At 39.8% G+C, this 21431-nt stretch overlaps 1 protein-coding gene across 2 annotated transcripts in view; it reads right to left on the bottom strand.

The window, feature by feature from the left end:
• Nucleotides 1-21431, bottom strand: part of LHPP (phospholysine phosphohistidine inorganic pyrophosphate phosphatase) — a 114076-nt gene that overhangs the window by 42206 nt on the left and 50439 nt on the right. Inside the window, exon 7 of one of the 2 annotated variants that reach the window (XR_014548931.1) lies at nt 20020-20135. The exons of the other annotated variant lie outside the window; for it this stretch is intronic. The gene's annotated coding sequence lies outside the window, so the exon portion shown is untranslated. The remainder of the gene's footprint in view (nt 1-20019; nt 20136-21431) is intronic. 2 annotated transcript variants of the gene reach the window in all.

The following is a 21431-nucleotide window of genomic DNA, read 5'->3' as shown; positions in this document are numbered from 1 at the left end:
ACTGTAGGTAGCTTTCAAAATGGAAGCGTGGGGCTTAAATGGAATTGCGCTCACTGTGCTCATGCAAATTATCAGCAATCCAGTTTCCAGCGTGAATTTCTGAAACTGTTGTGATTTGGGGGAAGTACAAACCAAAGCCAGTTCATGCTACAGCAGGGAACTGGGCAGGAAGGTTAGTTCTTAAGAAATGGTACATGATAGTGGGATTGCACATTCTATGCACACTTAAAGCCTCTTTGGAGTTCCCCCAAAGAATCCTGGGAACTGTAGTCTGTGAAGTTCTGTGAGGGGGAAACTACAGCCCCCAGGAATCTATAGGGAATCCACCTGATTTAAATGTGCACTGGATGTGTTTTAAATCTGTGGTGTGGATCTGTCTTTAGTCTGTTGGTATAGACAGAAAACACTACATATATATTGAGAAATCACCTAAAACTACCCACAGCAGCTGTATGCTTCCACGGGTTATCATTTTGCATACTATCTATGCTTAAATGCAAAATTATGTTTTAAATCTACAAAGTTAAAAACAATTTTTATGTGAACCAACCATGGGCATGTTCACATTACCACCTTATAGTGCATACATAATGCATTTTGGATAACCTCATGTGAACACAGATTACAAACCAGAACTGGAAGCCTACCTATGCACAGTAAATAGGAGTGTGAACACAACCTATATTTCCTTGTGAAGAGTTTTATAGCAGAAGATGCAAGATGCATCAAAAACTCAAGGGTTGAGCAAGATAAAAAACACATTAAGAGATCAAGGCTATAAACAAAAGTATCAAGGATGCTATTAAATTGACTGAAATGGAAGGAAGGGGGACTTTGGCATAAGCCTGTTTTTGTTGCTGTTGTTTAATGTATTAGAAAAAGACCTCTTTGGACACAGAGTCACTTTTCTACCCAAGCATTTGAAGACACCAAAATAAGCTATTTCAAAAATACTTCATTTTAATGCAATACAGTGAGTCTAGCAGTCAGTTATCTACATCCAGCTATATATGCAGGAGGAGGTCAAGGGTTAGCCTTCCTTTCCTCAAGTTGTTATTGCGGCTATATCCCTTTCTACTTAAATATCTGCCATGGTGGTGCAATGACAGCATGAACTCGTCTATAGTTTGTTTAGCCACTGTTAATCTCCTTATAAACGCTCTTGGCATATTGGATAAAGTTATACTTAGTGAAGGCAATCTCATTAGTAGGCTGGGTTTTGTTTAACAGAATTGACTACTTTTTCACATCATGTTGTTACCAGTCTTTTTTTTTAGCTGCTGCTAATGGTAGTGAACAAATTTGAGCATTGCAAGCTCTGCTTTGTTTTCTTTTTTTACTAGATCCTTGAGATGTGGAGGGGTAATTGGCATTAAAGTATACAATCCCTTTAAACACATATGGTCAGCCTAATAATTTATTTCCATTTCTAGCTCTGAGCTCACAGCCCTTTCACACCCAGATCTGCCTCACAGCAGTTGGCAAGAATGTGTTTGCCAAGAGTCTTGAGAATCTGATAAGGAGAGCTTTAAACTAGATCTTGAGGGGGAGGGAGAAAACAATATGAACAACAAAAGAGCACCTGGCACTGGGGATAGTAGCTTCATTGATGCACAGGAAACTTAGGTGGTGCTCCAGAAACCTGCTAAAGGGCAAGAAACTATAGGAAGGAAGCAGCTGCAGGGAACAGCTCATGGTTTCAGTTGTCTCTACAGGAATGCACAGAGCATGGGAAACAAGATGAACTGGAGCTGGAGCTTTTAATACAGGATGGTAAATATGACCTGGTAGGCATTCATTACTGAAACCTGGTGGGATGAGACTCATGACTGGAATGTAGGAATTGAGGGGTATAACCTGTTCAAAAGGAATAGACAAAAAGGAAGGGGGGGGGAGGAGTAGCATTGTATATAAAGGATGTGTACACTTGTGAAGAAATCCATGACCTAGAGCATGAAAAGCAGATCGAGAGTATATGGGTAAAAATTGTAGGAGAGAGAAACAACAGTGACCTTACTGTGTGTGTCTGCTATAAACTGCCAAGCCAGACTGAAGACTCCGATGATGCTTTACTACAGCAGATTACCAAGCATTCAAAAAGGAGAGAAATAGTAATCATGGGGGACTTCAACTTTCCTGATATCTGTTGGGACTCAAACTCTGTCAAGAGTGTAAGATCTGACAAATTCCTCCATTGAATCACTGACAATTTCATTTCCCAGAAGGTGGAAGAACTAACAAGGGGATCATCTATCTTGGACCTGATCCACACCAATAGGGAGGAACTGATTGATGAAGTGATCATGTTCTCCTGGGTTTCAGGATACAGAGGCAAGGGGAAACTGAGAGTAGTCTGACACGTACTCTGAACTTTAAGAAGGCCAATTTTGAAAAGCTGAAGGAACTACTGGGTGTGATCCCATGGTCAGAAACTCAATGAGAAGCGAATCCAATAAGGATGGGAGTTTCTAAAGGAGAAATATTGAAGCCCCAAATGCAGACAATATCAACAAGAAAGAAAAGTGGGAAGCATCTAAGGAAACCAGTGTGGCTACATAAAGAGCTTATAAATGAGCTGAGGGTTAAGAAGGCCATGTATAAGAAATGGAAGAAAGGGGAAATCACAAAGGAGGAATATACACAAGTAGCCAACAATTGCAGGGGGGAAGTCAGGCTGGCTAAAGCTCAGAATGAGCTCAGGCTTGCAAGATAGGTTAAAAATAAAAATAAAAGGTTTCTTCAGCTATGTCCGAAGTAACAGGAAGAACAAGCAAGTGATAGGTCCTCTGTGTGAGGAACACAGAGAAATGATATTGGGTAACAGAGAAAAGGTTGAAGTACTCAACACCTACTTTGCCTCTGTCTTCACCCAAAAGGAAAGTGATGCCCAACTTGGTGATAACAGAATAAATGACGTAAGGAGGGAGATGCAGCCCAAGATAGGAAAAGAGGTAGTAAGGGAACACCTGGCTACTTTAAATGAATTCAAATCTCCAGGGCCTGATGAGCTGCATCCAAGAGTACTAAAGGAGTTTGCAGATGTAATTTTAGAGCCTTTGCCTTCATGCTTGCCTATAAATCTTTCTGACAGTAAGAGCTGTTCAGCAGTGGAACAGACTCCAATAAGAGGTGGTGGACTCTCCTTCCTTGGAGGTTTTTAAACAGAGGTTGGATGGCATCTGTCATAGATGCTTTAGATGAGATTCCTGCATTGCAGGGGGTTGGACTAGATGACTCTTGACATCCCTGCCAACTCTAAGAGTCTATGGCAGCAAAGACAGTCCTAAAACACTCAGGCAGGTGGAATCCTCCTCCTACACTTCTCTCTTTTTTTTTATAAGATATTTATTAAGATTTTTTAAAGTATTACAATAAAAATGAAAAAAAACACAAAAAAATAGTTAAAAACACACAGATTTTCCATTGCTTATTTTCCATTAGCTTGTTTCCCAGACCTCCTCATACCTCCCTTTTTTGTATTCCACTTCAAATTGTTGGTTCAGCAAATCCTTACCATTAGATTTTTACCTATTTATAACCCTTTTTTCATATTCTCTTAAAGCATTACAGCTGGAAACCACTTAATTTCTATCCAACATCATTCTAACATTCATTAATTTTACAATATTTCTGTAGATAGTCTTTGAATTTCTTCCAATCTTCTTCCACCGACTCTTCTCCCTGGTCTCGGATTCTGCCAGTCATTTCTGCCAATCCCATATAGTCCATCACCTTCGTCTGCCATTCTTCCAAAGTGGGTAGATCTTGTGTCTTCCAATACTTTGCAATGAGTATTCTTGCTGTTGTTGTAGCGTACATAAAAAAAGTTCTGTCCTTCTTTGGCACCAATTGGCCGACAATGCCCAGAAAGAAGGCCTCTGGTTTCTTCAGGAAGGTATATTTAAATATCTTTTTCATTTCATTATAGATCATTTCCCAGAAAGCCTTAATTCTTGGGCACGTCCACCAAAGGTGAAAGAATGTACCTTCAGTTTCTTTACATTTCCAACATTTATTATCGGGCAAATGATAGATTTTTGCAAGCTTGACTGGGGTCATGTACCACCTGTATATCATTTTCATAATATTCTCTCTTAAGGCATTACATGCCGTAAATTTCATACCTGTGGTCCACAACTGTTCCCAGTCAGCAAACATAATGTTATGTCCAACATCTTGTGCCCATTTAATCATAGCAGATTTCACCGTTTCATCCTGAGTGTTCCATTTCAACAGCAAGTTATACATCTTTGACAAAATCTTAGTTTTGGGTTCTAACAGTTCTGTTTCTAATTTTGATTTTTCCACCTGGAAGCCAATTTTCTTGTCCAAATTATATGCCTCCATTATCTGATAATAATGAAGCCAATCTCGCACTTTGTTTTTTAGTTTCTCAAAACTCTGCAGTTTTAGTCTATCTCCCTCTTGTTCCAAAATTTCCCAATATTTCGGCCATTTGGCCTCCATATTGAGCTTTTTCTGGGCTTTTGCTTCCATTGGTGACAGCCACCTTGGGGTTTTATTTTCCAATAAATCCTTATATCTTATCCAAACATTGAACAATGCTTTCCTGACAATATGGTTTTTAAATGCTTTATGTGCTTTAACCTTGTCGTACCACAAATATGCATGCCACCCAAAGACATTGTTAAAACCTTCTAAATCCAAAATATCTGTGTTCTCAAGAAGCAGCCAGTCTTTCAACCAGCAGAATGCTGCTGATTCATAGTAAAGTTTAAAGTCTGGCAGGGCAAATCCACCCCTTTCCTTTGCATCAGTTAATATCTTGAATTTTATTCTGGGCTTCTTGCCCTGCCAGACAAATCTAGAGACATCTTTCTGCCACTTCTTGAAACAGTCCATCTTGTCCACAATTTGCAGTGTTTGAAACAAAAACAGCATTCTAGGCAATACATTCATCTTTATAGCTGCAATTCGACCCAACAAGGAAAGCTTCAAATTTGACCAAATTTCTAAGTCTTTTTTCACTTCCATCCAACATTTTTCATAATTATCTTTAAATAAGTTCCCATTTTTTGCTGTCATGTTAATCCCCAAGTATTTCACTTTCTTAACCACAGTCAGACCTGTCTCATTCTGAAACCTCTCTCTTTCAATCGGTGTTAAATTTTTCTCTAAAACCTTAGTTTTTAACTTGTTCAGTTTGAATCCTGCCACTTGACCAAATTCTTGAATTAGTTCTAAAACCCTTTTGGTACTAGATTCTGGCTCCTGTAACGTCAATACTAAGTCATCTGCAAATGCTCTCAATTTGTACTGTTTGGCTCCGACCTGTATACCTTTAACCAACCGGTCCCTTCTAATCATATTCAGCAGAACCTCCAGGACCGATATAAAAAGCAATGGGGAGATTGGGCACCCCTGTCGTGTCCCTTTTTCTATCTTAAATTCTTCCGTCACCACATCATTTACAATTAATTTAGCCTTTTGTTCAGAGTATATTGCACCTATACCATTTTCAAAACCTTGGCCTACCCCCATCCCCTGTAGGTTCTTTTTCATAAAACTCCAAGAGATGTTGTCAAAAGCTTTCTCCGCGTCCACAAATATCAGAACTGCTTTAGTGTTTATATTCACTTCTAGTTTTTCCAGGATATCATTTATGTTCCTCAAATTATCAGATAAATGTCTTCCTGGGAGAAAGCCCGCTTGATCTTTATGAATCTCTTCCATCAATACTTTTTTCAATCTCTTGGCCAAAATGTCAGCAAAAATTTTGTAATCCACATTAAGTAACGATATAGGGCGGTAGTTCTTAAGCTGAGTCTTTTCAGTCTCTATTTTCGGTATAAGTGTAATATACACCTCTTTCCACGACTCTGGTGCCCTTTTCCCTTCCAGAATTTCATTGCAGACTTCCTTCAAAGGTTGTAATAACCACTCTTTCAAAGATCTATAATATCTAGAAGTCAGCCCATCCGGTCCTGGAGATTTGCCCAATTGCATATTTTGAATGGCACCTTCTACTTCCTGTTCAGATATTTTATAGTTCAACGTTAATTTACTTTCTTGGGAGATTTTTTGTAATCCATTTGTCTTCAAAAATCGATCTATGTCCATTTCTTTCTGCGGCCCTTGTGAGTATAATTGTTTAAAATACCTCTGGAAACAATTTCTAATCTCAATTGGATTATGTATGTTCTTTCCTTCCACTTCTAAATTTGTAATAGTATTTAATTTTTGTCTTTTTTTCATTTGCCAAGCCAACAATTTCCCACATTTATTAGCTGATTCAAATGTTTTTTGTCTCATTTGTTTAATTTTCCATTCTATTTCCTGATTCATCATTTCCATATATTGTACTTGATATAATTTTATTTCTCTCAAAATCTCCTGCGACTTTGGTTTTGCTCTCAATTTCTTCTCACTTTCTTTTATTTTCTCCAAAATTTTATCTTTCTTCTCATTTTGACTTCTCTTCTTTATTGCATTCTGTTGTATCAAAAACCCTCTTATAACAGCTTTGCTTGCGTCCCAGATTACTCTTTTTTCTACATTAGTATTCATATTTATTTCAAAATAATCTCTCAAAGTTTTTGGGCCTTTTTATACACTTCTTCATCTCTAAATAAGGTGTCATTCATCCTCCATCTGAAGGAGCCAGTTGATATTTGCTTCATCTCCATCCTTACAGCGTTATGATCGGAGCAAGTTTTTGGGCAGATTTCCACTTTCTTTATCTTTGGTGCCATTCCTCTAGTTACCCATATTTGGTCAATTCTAGTCCATGTCATCTTGGCTTCAGAAAAGAAGGTTCCCTCTCTTCCCAAGGGGTTCTTTGTTCTCCAAATGTCCACTAAGTCCATATTGTCTGTCATCTCAAAAAAAGTTTTTGGTAGTCCACCATCCTTGGTAACTACCTGTCTTTGTGCCTTGTCCATGTTTGTAGATACTACTCCATTCATGTCCCCCATCAGAATCAGATTATAATCCAAATAGTCCAATAAGGTCTCATGCAACTTTTTAAAAAATTCAGATTTCCCCTCATTCGGTGCATAAATTCCTACAATCAGAAATTTCTCTCCTTGAACTTGAATTTCAATTGCCAGGAATCTTCCTTGTTCATCTTTGAAAATTAATTTCGGTAATAGTCTCTCCTTTGCATATATCACAACTCCTCTTTTTTTAACTTTGTCAGATGAGATAAACTCCTGTCCCAATCTCTTATTGATAAGTAGTTTCCTGTGTAACCTTGTTACATGAGTTTCTTGTAGACAAATCAAGTCCAATTGTTCCTTTTTTAGTAAATGAAAAACACTTTTTCTCTTCCGAGGAGAGTTAAGACCGTTGCAATTCCAACTTAAAAGTTGCAGAACCATGATGGGGTTACTTCGCTTTGCCTCCGACTGCACCAAGTGTCTGTTCTTGTTCTGTCAATGATGTCTCTTTCTCTGGACCGTGCAATCCAAAAGATAGGTTTGCTATATCTAGTATTCCTTTTTCCAGTGCTCTTGGCTCTTCTCCGGATTCCGCTTCTTCCTGTAGATCTTCTTCGTGGTCTTTTCGAAACCTGTCTTTGTCGTTAACTGATCTTATTTTTATCTTCCTTCCTTTATATTTAAAGGATAGGCCTTGGGGAAATTCCCACCTAAAGAGAATTCTATTTTTTCTCAACAGGGCAACTAGATCTCCGTAGTTAAGCCTTAAGTCCAAAAGATGTTTTGGAATATCCTTAAATATCTCCACACTTGAGTCGTCAATTTCCAAAGTCCTTTGATAGTGCAGGTTCAAAATTTTGTCTCTCTCCTCTTTTGTTTAATCATGGACAATGTCAAACCGTGGTCCTCCAATTGCTTATATACTGGTGGTATCTTCTCTTGAGTAGCAGTTGCAATATCTTTTGCTTCTTCAGCTATCTTTCTGGTCGAAGCAGATTCCTGTAATAATTTTTCAATAGACTGTGTATTGGTATTCACCTTCTGTCCCAAATTATTAATGCTTGTAGTATTCAGATCCTCCTACACTTCTCTCATGACTTTGGCATTGTTTATCAAAATCCTTCTCACCAAAATGAGGGTTAAAAAAAATTATACTAAAAAAAGTTTAAATCTGAAAATCTCACTTTACTATACTCAGATGTGACTAGCACCATAGTGGAAAATGACAACCATGAAGGCGATATCATCTATTCTTCCACAACTACGTCAATACCATGGAGTTAGTGTACTTCATGAGACAACCCATAGTAGTGTGTTGATCTGTGCCTGAACTAGGTCAAATTAGATGTTGCAGATATTAGCATCAACATGTAATTGTGTTCTCGTTAGATTGCCAGAAGCCTGGGAAGAGAGAACATTTTTAAAAGTGCGCACACACAAGCATGGGATCAGAACATGACACAGCCAGTTTGTATTGAAGAAGTTGGAACATGGAACCAAAGGAATTCAGGTAAAATGGTCCTGCCAAGGCAATGTGCCTAAGCACAGACATGCAGAAATGTGGATGAGGTCAAAGGGTATTCTGTCTCAATCTGCTCGTTCAGAGTCTGTTCTGTAATTAAAGCCTCTTGTTGGAGAAAGAGGAGAGGTGAACAGCTATTATTCAGGGCCAGGCAGAGAAGCAAAGCCTTATTAGAGATGGTTTTAAAGGAAGTCTCTCTGCTGATAGCCATGGTGTTTGTACAGGCAGATGCTTGCAAGTTGAGTTGTATACAGTTCATGGAAACAGACGCAGACCTGCTATGCAGTTTAGGAAGAGAGCAGCTATTTCAGAGATTTTATGAAAAATGAAAAACAAAAGATTCTTGCCCTTAAGAGTAAAATGAAATTATGCCAACATTGTTTTAAACATCTACAAAGATCTCAAAAAGCAAAACAAAAAAATGGAGAGGGGGTGTTCAAGTGTGGGGCTTCTCAAGCAATTAAAAAGACGTGGAATTGTTAACGAGAGGTATGTGGTGTATGGTTCCGTCTGAAAAACAGCAACAAGCATGTGAGCGCTACAATTTAAAGAGCTGTCAACAGCTTTTGCAAAACACTTGACATTGCTAGCAATGATATCGGTTAAAGACCCACCCAGAAGAACACCTAGCAATCCAGATACAGCATGCGAAAAGCATTTTGAAAGTATGCACATTCTGAATATATCCTTTAACCCCAAGTGGGACCTGAGCACAAAAGTACTCTTCCACTCCTGCAATTTCATGCAGCTGGTATTCAGAAGCATCCTACTTCCGACCAAGGAGGCACAGCATATTCTCCATCATGGCTCCTCCATGACCATCAGAATGCTTCCTAAGCGAGGCAGAGTATTCACTGTGTGTAAAATGAATAAATTCGCCCTGTAGTAAATGTGAATTCAGGACCAAGAAAAGCTGGATTCTAAAAACTCTCCGAAGCATGAACATTAAGCAGGTTTAATTATTTTGCAACATTTCTTTTGCTTATCACACTACAAGACAAAGAGTAGTACAGGGCACTGACATGTGAGCAGCAGAAATCTAGCCTCAGATTCTTCTCCAGTTTCTAACATTTCACCATACATTTTCAAGCCTATCTTTGAAATTTAACAGATGAGATTAAAAGGGATGGGATGGAGAAAAGTCAATATTTTCCAGGTTATTAATTCTATACCCAGTACCTATTTCTGTACTTCAGTGGGTACATACAAAGCTTTGCACTTCATAATATTAAGTCAAATTTAATATCTGTTAGACTTTGCCTTATGATCTGGGTTATAAAAAGAGGTGTAGGTGAAGGATCTTCACCTGTTTTCATGGGAAGAATACCTTTTGCTTTCTTCCTGATGGGCCATCAATGCCACAAGCAGCAAATTATTGATTTGGATGCACACACTACGTGATGTACCCATTCTCTAACCTATCCTCCACGGCAAAACATGTATCCCCAGCATAAAACTTCTCCCCTTTGAGCAGAAAACAGCTGAAAACCAAAAGAAATGAGCTCTATCCTTGGTGAACCATGTCCAAATACTGGTCTCTCAGTTTCTCATTTTGTCTAAAACATTTCGACGGCAGCATACAACCCAGGAAGAATATCAGAATATGCAACGGTCCATTAACATCACCTGACCTTAATCTAACATAGAAAAGTGTATGGCAGATGTGCTATCAGTAGCGAATAATTATATGAACATAAGCAATATGATTTAATGGGGAATGTGTGAATTTATAAATTTCTTTGAAATCCAGATTTTCATTGGAAGGTCCAGCACAGCTAATCCTGTTAGCAAGAGGATTTAGGCAACGAGATGAGAAGTAACACAATAACACACATGGCGCTTCATCTCTCCGAGCTAATTTTCATGCAGTGATATTTTTAGATAAAAAGGCACCACTTCACTTTCTTGTGAGAGCAATAATAATAGATAATCAAAAGGAACTACAAACATACCTCCCCTGTGGTTTATATTCCTGGTAAGATATACCCTAGCAAAACGCAATGGTGAAAGGGAATATGTTTATGTAATAAAATCCCTTTGAAATAGCTCTTGATCCTTATGAGCTTCCTCAAAGAAACAGGGCAAATTGTGAGATTTATATTGTGTGTGTTAAATATTCATAGGGATTTTTGTGATTTTCATCCTATGATTAAGCTTTGTTACCAACTGACCATACTTACCTCTGCATAATTTCTTTTACGATTATTTTTTCCCAATGTTTGAACAAGATTATATATACATTTATGTAAATGTACATCTGTGAGCATACAGCACATTACCAGAACAGGTCTATTCTCAAAGGTTTCATAATGAATAAGACTCGCAACAACAGATTGGTTTGAGGAACAGAGTCTATGAGATTAGCTGCCCACTTACACTGGTACAGACCTAGTGAAGCCTATAGGACTACACTGGTGTAAGCAGCCTGTGAATGGAGCAGCCCATAAGCACATAGCTGTATCTTCTGGGCATAGGAACAGATCTGATAGAAAAATGAGTCTCCCTGACACTGTTGTGTGCTGCGGTGTGATTACCATAGAAATATGCAGCAGGGCAACTTAAAGTGTATGTAAGTCCATAAAGCTCCAGGAAAAGAATGGGCTCCTTTTAGCATATGAATTGCTGTTGCTCAGGGACCAAGGTTTCAATCGCAAGTCAATTTAAGAGGTTTTTTTAATCTCCCAGATGGCAGTCGCTCTAGGAAAATCAAACTATAAGGGCTTGCTGCATTACTATAAATGGTGAATTGCACAGCCCAAGAAAGATTATTTATTTATTCATTCTTAAATGCATGAAGAGCCAAACCCAGTCTGCCTTACTCATGAACATTTATTATAGTAGGACTGCTTGTGACAGCAAGGCAAGAAGGTTTTGTCCCAGAAGACACTCAGTTTTCCCCCTCAGGCACAGTAGGAGTGTACAGCATTACTGTGCAAATAAACATTCCTGGAACAGCGTCTAAATTGGAACAGAGAATTTTACCAATAAAACACAGCTAATCCTATCAACTGAAATGAATTAAAATCTAACTAGGTTGTATCTATAAAAGCATTGGCATAGAACAAATATGTGGAAAACATTCAGTGAAATAATGAAGTGTGATTAGCAGGGGACACTTTTACATGTCTATGCAAGAAGTAAGTCTCACTGAGTTCCATGGTGCTTATTTCCCAGGTAAGCATGTATACAGCTGATATCTAAACTGGTCAGAAAGGGAGTTAAATTGAAACTAATGGAGTCATCATCTCTAGGAAAAAAGCATGTAGGAATGAGAAAAGTGCAGGGAGAGTAAAGCCAAGCATAGTCAGTAGCAGTCTGCGGGGTGGGACAGTATTGATCACCTAGCTTTCCAATGCAAAGGTCACTGCCCATAACTGAGGGGTGCAAAGGGACCAGGGGGTTGGGTGTGGTGCAGGTGCAGCAGTAGTAGGAGCATCAGATTGACTCTGCCGCTGCACCTGCGCTGCACTGACTTCCCGACTGTCTTACTCCTTTCCCTCTTGGTTACCAGCAGCAACTTCCATGTTGTGCAACAAGGTGAGTTTTCCTGCCCTGCCCACCACTACCACCAGCAGTGATGCTAGATTAAGCGTGTCTGGCCAATTTAGACAACATCTGGAAGGCCACAGGTTCCTCATCCCTCTGTTAGTTTGCTTTATATATGATCTTAATTCATGAACAGATGTTATGTGCAGCAGCGCAGAAACAGCCATAGTGTGCTTTGATTTAATATAGAGGCTCGACAGCTCATTGTCAAATATTTAGCTAGAGTGGGACTCACCTCTCTGTTGAAGAATAGGCCTAGCTCCCAAAGTATCTGAACAGACACAAAAATCCTCTGTCCTGGCTTTGTAAGTAGAGATAACTATATCATGATTCAGTTTTCCCACCGCTAACTGTGGAGGGAAAGAGACCTATCTGTCTGTGGACCTCATTCTTCCATAGCCAGCTGTTGTGGAGGATCAGTCAGCTAACAATTTCCTGCTGAGTGGCTGCAACACTGACCCAGAACATCCCTGCCAGCTAAACAACCTTCTTCTGTGGGAGGGGAAATCTTTTGATCCCTGTGAAAATTCAGTGGTAGTGTGCAACAATGTCTCCCTGTCCCCTTTCCCATCACACTCCTTCTGTCTGTATAATTCTTAAAGACCCTGGAAATGTTTACATTATTAACAGCACTTTGACACATTGGCTTTTAAAAATAAACAGTCCCAGAAATGCAATTATCTTTTCCCTGCCTCATAGCACCGGAATGAAGAAAGTGCACAAATGAACGAACCATTTGCACAAAATTGCTATCTGAACATACTGAGGAAAACTGGGGCTTTCCATTCAATATATTTTTGCCAAAGAATCTGTAAAGGAGATCAAGACCAAAGCTTAGTTGTTGCTGTCTTTTTCTTGAGCTGGAAGCAAATTTTAACCTGAACTTACTTTTTCTCTTCTCCTGCCTTTCTGGTTACCTGTTCAGATTCCCTCTTTCTCTTTTTAAAAATGAATAAATCTCCTTTATTGGCATAGAAAAAGTGCATCGAATACATGTATCAGAACACAACACAGTTAACGAAACATACTAGGAGATAACTTTAGGATAAAACTGTCCAGACATCGCAAGATTTTTGAGTGGCACCATGAAATTAAGTCACCATAGGTCCCAGGAGCCATTTTCAAACCTCATAATGTCTCTTCTCTTTTAAAAGTGGTAACGCGGGTGGTAAAGGTAAAGGTAAAGGGACCCCTGACCATTAGGTCCAGTCGTGGCCGACTCTGGGGTTGCGGCGCTCATCTCGCTTTATTGGCCGAGGGAGCTGGCGTATAGCTTCCGGGTCATGTGGCCAGCATGACTAAGCTGCTTCTGGCAAACCAGAGCAGCGCATGGAAACGCCGTTTACCTTCCCACCGGTGCGGTACCTATTTATCTACTTGCATTTTGTGCTTTCGAACTGCTAGGTTGGCAGGAGCTGGGACCAAACAACGGGAACTTGCCCCGTTGCAGGGATTCGAACCACCAACCTTCTGATCGGCAAGCCCTAGGCTCAGTGGTTTACACCACAGCGCCACCTGCGTCCCAACGCGGGTGGTGCTGTGGTCTAAACCACTGAGCCTAGGACTTGCCAATCGGAAGGTCGGCGGTTCGAATCCCCATGACAGGGTGAGCTCCCATTGCTCGGTCCTAGCTCCTGCCAACCTAGCAGTTCGAAAGCACAAAATGCAAGTAGATAAATAGGTATCGCTCCAGTGGGAAGGTAAACAGCATTTCCATGTGCTGTTCTGATTTCGCCAGAAATGGCTTAGTCATGCTGGCCACATGACCCAAAACTGTCTGCAGACAAACGCCGGCTCCCTCGGCCTGTAAAGCGAGATGAGCGCCGCAATCCCAGAGTCATTTGCGACTGGACGTAATGGTCAGGGGTCCTTTACCTTTACCTTTTTAAGGCATTCATTGGCCATAGCACAAGTATTGAAAAAGTAAGCAACGCTTTTGGTGATACTTCAATGTATATATGGGAAATGAATCTAGACTGTGAAATAAGAGGCCCCAAAATGGAATTCCCTACTGTTTGATAAATCTGCTAAATCAATACCTGCCTACATTAAGGGAAATACCATCAAAGTTCTGCATAGGTGTCACATATCGTCCTTGGACACACACCAGTTGGTTGGTATGGCTGTAGATATATTATCACCTTTGGTGACATAGGTGTCAACTCCTAGGAGCGGAGCTGTCTTTGACCCTCTCAATATATGTTGGCAGGTGGCTGAGCCCCCCCCCCCAGTGTTGAGGGGGCAAAGGAGGCTGGGCACAGAGCCACGTGTGGTGCAGCATCAGTGACCAGCTCCTCCTGAGCATCAGAGAAGAGAAGCCACTGGCCACTGAAGCCACGCAGTGCTGGGCTCTGCGTTCAGCCTCCTCCCGACGATGTGCATGCAATGTGTGCTGTGCGCGTGACATCACACTGGACCCCCTCAATATTGGGCGCAAGACGGCACCTCTGCTTGGTGGGAATGCCCAATAGTCCAGGGATTTGGGGGAGCAGTACGTGATGAGATTGCTAAATACTTCATTAATCAATATGCAGCACAACTGTCCATATTATACATGTTTGAAGGCACAGATGAAGACATTTAAATGAAGGACTTATGAAGGTTTTTGTTAGTGGTGGCAAGGCAATCTATTGCTCAAAAAATGTAAGGAGTTGCAGCGTTTTTAGTATTGAGCTTTGGTATTGAAACCGTCTGGCATATAGCTATAACGGAAAAGATAACACATGAAACATGGATATTAAAAGGAACCAAAAAGCCACAAAAGCTTTATGCCATATGGTGGAAATTTGTTGTATATACCACGGGGCTGGAAAACACTCTGCCAGCTGCATCTTTACAAATAAGGTCTTCATGATTTTTTGTATGTTAATTGTACCCCTGACCATCTGTACGGACAAACTGGAGCATCTCCGGACTTCTATGTTATATTGAATTATTGTAAGAGGGAGAAGGGAAAAGAGAATAACGTACTGTATTTTTCCGTCTATAAGATGCCCCCGTGTATAAGACACCCCCTATTTTGGGGGACTCTGATTTAAGAAAATTGGGGGAGATGGCCCCCATGCATAAGATGCCCCCAACTTCTGGACATTATTTTTTAGGGGGAAAACCTAGTCTTATACATGAAAAAAATACGTTAATTCTTACTTTCATGCTGGAAAGCAGCGAGGGGAGGAGAGTTAGGGAAAGGTTGATGGTTGTAGTTGAATTTTGTGCATTTTAAAATTCTCATATAGTCTGAGAAGACTTCCCAAACTGGAAGACTGGTTAATCAAAATCTGGGGCTCTGGACAGATGGTTAAACTGACCATTAAGGTTCAGCAACCTAGACAGTGGGACAATAACTTCATTGAAAAGAGGAGTCTTTTCATAGCCTAATGGAATGAGAGAACACATGAGGCAGTAAACCCTTATATGATCTACTATATGATTCATTTGAATAAAATGAATAAATGAATAAAATGAACAATTCAAAAAAATTATGTGTGTGAGACACACCCACCAATTAAAATGTTCCTAGTAGACGGTGTGTGTGTGTGTGTGTGTGTGTGTGTGTGAGAGAGAGAGAGAGAGAGAGAGAGTGTACTGTGAATAACAAAACAGATATTTTATTGTAATATCTACAAAAAACCAAAAATATTTAGAAACCAGATATTTTATCTATATGGCAACATAAATCTGTTTTGTTCATTACAGTAAAGTTTATTATATTTCAGTGATTAACCTGGTCCTAAATCAAAAGCAAGCTAGTGTGAAGTGCCACACACACATATACCCCTGGACCATGATCAGTGATAGACAGATATTATAATATTATGAATATTTAGCAATAAATATTTATATCTGCATATATACTGTTTTTATTTTCTTTTTAATACATAGATTATAGATATATACATCATTTTAATTATGTACTATTAATTATATGTAAGTAAAATAAAGAGGAATATATTCATAAGCCTGAACAGAAGCAAATCATGAAAACATAAAAGCAATATTCATTTTTAAAACTCAAGTTAGATTTGCCCAAGCTTCTACACTCTGCCCCATGCAACAACCGGAAGGCCCAGTGGAGCCCTGGCTGATTTCACGCTAAAATTCACCACAGCCAACTTTGAAGATAAATAGTTTGCTGGAGGAAGACACCATTTTGGTGTTCTGCAGAGTGCCTCCCCCATGCTGTAGCGCTCAGCCAGGCTCTAGCTGTTAAGGTGGTTGTTGCCGAAACATTTTCTTTTTAACACTTGACCCAAAGGTTAACGTATACATAGTTTAATCAATGCATTGCTTTACGAACAGGCTCCATCTACGGCACTTAGGCCTGCAGTGGCCCGGCTAACATTCCAGGGTGCAAGCTCTGAGGTAGATAAATCTGTGGTAATAACAGCTTTTCAATTATTTCTTTCTCTCAGATAATTCTTTCTGCATTGATTTGTTTGTTGTACAGCCCTTGCTTACATGAATATTACAGAGGCATGCTGTGGGGCATATTCTCAGTTCATGGGGCTTGCTGCTGCGTGGACCCAGTAGCCATGCATTGGGGGGGGAATTAATGTTGTTAACCAAGCTGTCCTTCAGAGAAGCTTTCTGCTATGTTGATATTTTCTAATGCACAGTGGCTGTAATTTGGTAACATATTCCGTTTGCAAGAGATCTCCAGTTCAGCCCCAGGCACCTCCAACTAGGTCTGGAAAGATTCCAGTCTGAAACGCTGGGCACCTGCTGAGTTAAGTGGATCAATGAGCTGACTTGGTGTAAGGTAGATTGCTACTTTTATATCTTATTTTCAGGAAAGGTCAGCACTGTCTAAGAGACTAATCTGAAGCCTTGCAAGAGGATACAAGAGGATTTCATTTCTGGTACAAACTCACCAGAGAGGGAATCAGGCAAGAAAGCCAAAACCTGTGCTCCTGTTTTTTCTTGGTACTGACTTTTCTGCTCCACTAACACGTCTGTGAAAAAGCAGTTCATGAAATGCTATACTGGCTACTCATTGGAAAGTCCCCAGTTGCTGGTGAACCACACTTTGTGTATATAATGCCACCTAATGGACATTCAGGCTTACAGCCATGAAATGTTGTAATAGAGGGAGAGATTGCATATACTATATAGTACTTGCTCAGCAACTCCAAGTAACCTTATGTACAGAGAAGGAAAAAAGTATTTGATCCCCTGCTAAATTTGCCCATTTGCCCTCTGACGAAGAAATGACCAGTCCATAATTTTAATGGTAGGTTTATTGTAGCTGTGAGAGACAGAATAACAACAGGAAAACTCCCAGAAACCCAGAAGACAAAAGTCTGCCTGCCAACAAGAATTGTGTGGGTTACTAAACTGCAGAATGCCTACATACTACCTGAGTTAGTCACAGTGGTGGGTAATTATTTGATATTTTAATGCTACTGACGCTCTTTAAAATTATGTATTTTTGGATTATTTCTATATACTTGCTTAATTTATATTTTTTGTGTAATGCCTTGTGAAAAGGTTTGTTTTAAGGGGGGGGTTAGAAATTTAATCAGTTAAAACAAAACCTCTGTAAAGAAGTGATGGTTCAAAGTTTTGACTTGCCTAGGGTCAGCTGCTGAATGACATCGCTCAGCAGGTATATGAGTCTGGGTCTCCTACATCCAAACCAATCACAGTACATGCTGCACCACAGCTAATGTTTCCAGATTCCCAAAGGAAAGCAATAGGGGTTGAAGGTAAGAAAAATAAAAGGAAGGAGAACATTTTGACTTTTCTGCTTCTGGGTTGAAAATCATTAATGCCATAATCTTAAAGCTACTTACCAAGGTGTGAGTCCAATTTAACTTAGTGAGACATATTTCTGAATAGACATGTCACCAGGTTGCACTATTCATCTGGCAGTACAAATTATGACCTACAAATTATGGCTGACAGTCACTATTTATTTGGATAAACTTTTCTTCATGGGGTCATTTTCTGGGGACCACGTTATTCTAAATCCAAACACAGTGGCTTGATTAACACTGTGATTAACATCAGTCCTAGGTTCCTAAAAACTTCCATGTCCTTTCTCTTTTTCCTTAAGTCTTTATTGAAAGTTTTCCTAAGATATACATCCACTAAATACTGTATCATGTTGGTGCTTGTTTTCTTCCCATCTCAGTTCCGTCAGCTTGCTACAGTTGTGAAAGAGAATAGGAATAGAGCCAGGTATTTGAATTACATGATTCCGGAAAAAGCAATCAACAGAAATGAAAAAGGATACTCTCCGCTACCATGTTTATAGATTCGTTTCATATCTACCGAAGAAAATTCCAAGGTCAGGTTTCTTTCTGGGCTCTTTATCAAAGGGACTGTGAGCATATCCATTTGGCACATATCAATATCAGCATGTCCCAAAGAGAGTATTTGTACTTGCTCATGTGCCATGCTAACTTAATAGCAACAGGAGGACAGAAGGGTAGCTTTTACTGAACAGGCTCAGGATATGTCTTCAGTATATTGAGAATCTAAAGCTACATCTCTATTCCTTAGCTACCCAGGTAGATAACTCGTTTACTTTTCCAAAAAAGCATCCTAAAGATGTCCATAATGCAACTCCCCATGATCCCACTGGCATGGTATAGGTCAGATAAGATGTCTTCCTCTGGGGCATCCGCCTACACCAGCTATGAATAACTGTGCATTCCCCAGCAGTCTCTGTGAGCTTGGTAGACCTATAGAAGAAGTGTGGGTTTTCACACCTTGCACTTCTCAACTGAAAGAAGCAGAAGTACTGACATATCACTGTCTAGAGCCATCTCCTAATTGCAGCAGTAAAGAATAAATCTAAGCAAAGATCACAAAACCTTAAACACCCATAAATTGGACTTGCACAAGAACACAACCCGGGAACATTCTTTTGACTTCAACCCTTCACTGTCCTCACCAATACACATTGCCAGGCCAAGTTAGTGAAACTTAAGTTTGCTATTAGCAAACTCAGTTTGAATGCAGAGACAGTACTGCACCATATTTCTATAACTCTCATTTCAGCCTGCACAGTTTTAAAGGGTATTTCCATGGCAGTTATTCAAACAGCCGAGAATCAAGCAAATGTAGGAAACAATGTTATAATTGGAATAGCAGCATGTGGTATTGTAAACTAGAGAATCCGGAACAGTAAAGCTGCTTAATTGAGTTTCCATCAGGTCCAGTTGTTCAGATTAATCCAGGAAGCATCTGTCTGGCTGAACGTGTGCTCCGAGTTGCTGAGTATGGGTAAGATCTTAAATCATTTTATACACAGCATCCCGCTGCTTCCTCTCAATTGTCCTTTTATATAACAAGCTGTGCTCTGGCATCAGCAAATCCCTTGACAATCACCATATTAGTACACAAGTATACAAAAGCACAGGGCCGAGAGACCGCATTTGGGCTAAATATTGCCTGCTCTGGCTAGGATACAAAAATCCTCTGCAATATGAACCAAGTAGTTTGCCACACACAAACACACACACACCATGAACAAAATGTTTGCCATTTCCAACCGCGTACTTTCCATTACATCCCACCATTAAAGCAATTTCAGAGTTCTTAAAAATAGTCACAATATAATACTTCTCCTGTGGCAAAGCATTGCACATCTGGCTCGTGATTTCCTTTAAAATAATACAACGATTATGTCTCAGTGTTGACTGCATAGCCAGGCATTCTAACATAAAGTGGACCCATGGGTAGACATTGAATTCAATGCCCAGTATTAATATGTTGAGTTTTATATATGGGATGGGAAGCCACCAAGGAAGAGCTGAACTTTATGCAATTGACCACAAAATGGTCAGAGATAGCACTGGCAGTAGCCAGAGCCACACTTCCTTTCAAAAGGTGTTCTAGCTGAGTATTCACAGCACCCTACGGGAAACTACTGAAAAACCTTTAGACCTCTAGCAGCAGCTCAAAATAACAGTAAGGAAAGCAACAATAAAGAATAATTACAGATTTGTTTGCATAGTGTGCAAACAAGTAATAGATTTTGAAATTCCAAGTAGATTAAAAAGATGTGGAAATCAAAGCAAAAACCCCAAACCCAGGGTCATTTACCATAACTGGGAAGTTCTTCTTTTAATTAAAATTGCAATGGCTCAGTGGTTCTTTGCTCACTGGAGTTTGTGAGGTTTGTTTGCTTTTTCACAGTGCAAGACAGTTATCCCTCTCTCCTTCAAGAAATACAAATAATTCTTTAGCTTGCTAAAATTATCCTTCTTGTTGCAGAGAAATACAGGAAACTCCTGCCAGACAAGGTTTGTAATTTTTGCACTGGTCTCCTTAACCTGCATTAAGTAACAATTGTCTTTGCCGTGTACTCAAGTGGCAAATTCCAGCAGCAGAGAGAAAGAGCTGGAGTACAGTGCTTCCATTTCAGGACAAGATCCTTTGCTTTAATGGCTCAGGGATCTTTAATGCAGAAGAGTGACAGAGAAAGCCTCTTGTGCATGTCCATATCCATTGAGGTTTGGGAATTGCCTTCTTGGGTGCAACTACAAACAGTACTTTTTTTCTTTAAAAAAATGTTTACAGGTACTCTCATTTTGACTCAAGAAAATCACCATTGGGCAAAATAAATACAGTAAGTGGAAAAAAGTACAAAGATTCACAAAATGTTTAGGGGTATGCGTACTCCTGTGTCCCCTCAGAAAAAAGCACTGGTGACAAGGTCCAATACAGAGTTTGGTTCTTCTCTGCCCAGGGCCGGATTTAGGTTTGATGAAGCCCTAAGCTACTGAAGGTAATGGGGCCCTTTTTATGTCCAGCTGTCCTTTGTCAAAAACAAATTATCACTGTTTTTGGTGTTGAATATATGCTATATGGTAATTCATAGGAGCCTACACAACAAAAAACCCTGTTGCTGTATGTAGGTTTTATTTTATTTGTTTTTTATCTTATATTTTGGAAATGTACATTCAGTTTTTTTCCTTTAATTTTTTTAGGCCCCCCAAGAGAGTGAGGCCCTAAGCTATGGCTTGTTTAGCTTATAGGTAAATCCGGCACTGTCTCTGTCACTAGGCCACCTGGATTTGTAGGTCTGCATATGTATTTAGAAGAATTTATTTCCATTTTTCCCATTGTAAGACTAACCACAAGGACAATCAATTGCTTTCTGCAGAATACAGCACAGGAAGGTTGAAGACTTGGACTCTCTTCTTTCCCACATGAACAGATAGCTCCAACTCTGCCCACTTCGAGTGAAATGACAATAGAAGGAAGTGACCAGGGAAAGGTGCTACCTCAGACATTAACTGCTATAATAAGCCATACCATACTGACATGAGACAAGTCTGCACCTGCTGTGAAAAGAAAAATGGTGGTTCAAGGCAGGACAATGGCTTTTTCTCTGGAGTCTGCATTTTAAGGTGATTTATTCACATTGCTTCGTATTTAAGATTGGACCTCCTCCCTGCTTTGCCGGCCTTTTCCCACCTGGCATGGGAGGGTGGGGCCCTGACTAACTCCAG

Source organism: Podarcis filfolensis (genome assembly GCF_964270895.1).
Source record: "Podarcis filfolensis genome assembly, chromosome: 5".
Taxonomy (NCBI): domain Eukaryota; kingdom Metazoa; phylum Chordata; class Lepidosauria; order Squamata; family Lacertidae; genus Podarcis; species Podarcis filfolensis.
The sequence above is the reverse complement of the archived record's forward strand: the minus strand, read 5'-3'. Positions and strand labels throughout refer to the sequence as shown.